Source organism: Sinocyclocheilus rhinocerous, unplaced genomic scaffold (assembly GCF_001515625.1).
Source record: "Sinocyclocheilus rhinocerous isolate Xijiao unplaced genomic scaffold, SAMN03320098_v1.1 scaffold1074, whole genome shotgun sequence".
In the NCBI taxonomy this organism is placed as follows: Eukaryota; Metazoa; Chordata; class Actinopteri; order Cypriniformes; family Cyprinidae; genus Sinocyclocheilus; species Sinocyclocheilus rhinocerous.
In genome coordinates this window covers 252,279-255,502 of record NW_015642525.1, presented here as the reverse complement: position 1 = coordinate 255,502, position 3,224 = coordinate 252,279, and the positions used below count along the sequence as shown (strand labels likewise).

Genomic DNA, 3,224 nt, shown 5'->3' with positions numbered 1-3,224 from the left:
ATAAAAAGACATGCCATTTTTGTCACATTTACAGTGTCTGTATGATGAAAATGAAAGTGGTGCGGTGAGAAAAATAATCTTGTTTCCATTTGCATTAAGATTATTTTTCTTACCCCACTGGCAGATAATTTTACTTGTTTCCCCCAGTAAACAAGACTAAATATTGTTTTGTTTTTGTTTTTTATATAGAAAATGCATCTTGATTTAAGAATTTGTAGATATTTGTACTTGAAATAAGGCAAACATCTCAGCAATAAAAGCATTTTTGCAGCATTAATGAATGAGGTATTTAAACATCGCTTATGCTTTAAAAAGGGGGAGGAGACCGAAAGAAACTCTGGGTTTACCAAAAAAAACCTGCTCCCGACCAGGTTAATATTTTTATTGTGAGTAGGCTTATCATTATTGCTGATCACTGTTGTTGTGCTATGATATTGTAATATTTACCATTATATAATCAGAGGGGTATAGAAAAGTTTATGAAAGTGTCACTCCATAATACAATAGCAAAATATATAAATATGTATAGTATTTTTATGTTACATTAATCAGTATTTAGCACACCTTACTAAGGAAAGGATATGGATCAGACGACATTGCAATTAGTAAATGATATTTAGACAGACTTAAAGAAGTTCCAGATCTATACTTGTGCCCTTATTATTTCAGTTATTTTGCCTTTAATGTAAATAAACATGTGCAAACAATATACTTGCTCTTAATTACATTGTGCGAGCTGTCTCTTTAATACCGCGTGGTTTACATACATGTTGTTGCTGATTGGGCTGACATGTTTGACACACTCACCAAACAAGAGAAAACGCATCTCAAACCCCGTTGCACAACGTTTCCAGGAGACATGTCGTTCAAACTGGAAACCGTAGCAAAACGGTGCACACCGGGTTGAGCTTGAACTTGCCCCAGGTTTGTGTTTTTTATTTGAATATTAGGAACCAATGAGAATCACCCAGTTGCACAAGCTCCTTCTCATGTAAGTCTGGAGAATCGTGAGTGTTAATGAAGAGGGAGGAGCTATAGTCTATTAGCTGAAATCTGTAGAGTACAAAAAGACCAAAGCAGAGTGTCTCAGCTGTGTACCTAGGTGTTGAACAATGGCAGGAGGTTGGTGTATTGTTCAGTTTCTGGGGTTTTGGGTGGTCTGTCATGCTGTTCCACAGTGGAGTAATCTGCTCCAGAACCCTCAAGCTCTGATGATCCAGCAAACTGACCAGCGGTTTCAGCAGCCAGTTCAACAACAAACTAACCAGCGGTTTCCTCCGCAGTTTCAGCTTCAAAAGCCAGTGGTGCAGACAGAGCTCCTTGATAAATGTGCTGTAGCTGATTATGAGCAGATCCAATGTGGACAAACTGGGATCAGTGGTGCTGAGTGTGAAGCTATCAACTGCTGCTTTAAAAGACAGCAGTGTTACTATGGGAGGGCAGGTAAGCATTCTCAATCTTATTCTAAACTGGGATAAGTGGTGCTGAGTGTGAAGCTATCAACTGCTGCTTTAAAAGACAGCAGTGTTACTATGGGAGGGCAGGTAAGCATTCTCAATCTTATTCTGTTGATGTTAAACTGATTCTCAGCACTAACCTGCTCTTGTACCTCGTTCCAGTGACTGTCCAGTGTATTAGAGATGGTCAGTTTGTGGTAGTGGTGTCTAGAGATGTTACTCTGCCTCGACTGAGTCTGGATTCGGTTCGTCTACTGGGTGGAAATCACCCACCTTGCGCTCCTGTGGAGTCCACACCTTACTTTGCTATATACCAGTTCCCTGTGACCGCATGTGGCACGAGCATGATGGTGAGCAGCTGCTTCTGGTTTTATTCTGCATTGCTTATGATGGACTGGATGGTGACACTGTTCTTGTTCACAGGAGGACAGTGGATATGTGGTGTATGAGAACAGAATGACCTCCTCGTATGAAGTGGGGATTGGACCGTTTGGTTCCATCACAAGGGACAGTCATTTTGAGTAGGTGATCTATGACTTGGAGTGACTGTTAATCTCTGATAAATGCTACAAGCTCACTGGCTGTTGTCCAGGTTTCTCTTCCAGTGTAGGTACTCAGGAACTTCTGTGGAAGCTCTGGTTGTGGAGGTCAACGCTGTTCCTCCACCTCCACCAGTAGCTGCTCCTGGACCTCTCAGGGTGGAGCTCAGACTGGCCAATGGTCAATGTGTCACCAAAGGGTGTGCAGAAGGTAAGGTCTTGTCATGCTAAAGCCTTTCAAACTCCAGCAGTTTCGGTTTAAACCCCAGTGTTCTTCAGGGGATGAGGCCTACACATCCTACTACAGTGATGCTGATTATCCCATCACAAAAGTCCTGCGAGAGCCTGTGTATGTTGAGGTACGCATTATGGAGAGGACTGACTCCAACATTGTCCTGATGCAGGGACGTTGTTGGGCAACATTAACCCCAGTCCACTCAGTCTCCCCCAGTGGGACCTTCTGATCGCTGGGTGAGTAATGCCAATCTTTATCCAGTTAGTCTGCTGGGAGACTTTCTAACTATCTCTTCATTCTTCAGATGCCCTTACCAGGATGACCGTTACCTGACCACACTGGTTCCAGTGACCGGATCATCTGGTCTTCAGTTCCCAACCCACTACAAGCACTTTTTTTGTGAAGATGTTTACATTTGTAGATCCAGCCTCACTGGCTCCTCTGCAGGAAACCGTATGCTCTCTAGCTCTTCCTGAACCCTTAATATTACACCAATTTATTTCTTAAATGGATTTTATGGTTTAACCCTTTCCTCCTGTCAGATCTTCATCCACTGCAGTACAGAGGTGTGCCATCCCTCTTCTGGCTCCTGTGAGCAAAGCTGCACCAGGAAACGTGAGTACTTGCTGTAACTTGACTTGATGAACTGAGTGTTTTTGAAATGCCCCTCACGCTTTTACCAACTTTTCCTGCAGGGAGAGACACGCATGCCAAGACTATCTCGAGTGGAATGACAGTGGTTTCTAGTGGAGAAGTTACTCTGGTCATGTGAATTCGGTGGGTTTTAATAAACCATGAAACTTCAAGATTCTTGTTTCTCTGGCTTTTGAGTCTCAAACACTGTTTAGTTTAAAGGGACACTCTACTTAACTGGAGCTCCGTTTGCTTTAGCTACGTCTCATTCTTGCCAACAAAGTGACCTCTTGCTAAAGCGGAGCATCTACAAAACTTAATTGGCTTAACTGCTTGTTAAGCTCTAATGGTAGACCTAGC

The 3,224-nt window shown here is 42.6% G+C and overlaps 1 pseudogene; it reads left to right on the top strand.

Moving 5' to 3' along the window:
• Positions 1-1,108: 1,108 nt before the first annotated feature.
• LOC107756054 (zona pellucida sperm-binding protein 4-like) lies at positions 1,109-3,037 on the top strand (annotated as a pseudogene).
• The last annotated feature ends 187 nt before the right edge of the window (positions 3,038-3,224 follow it).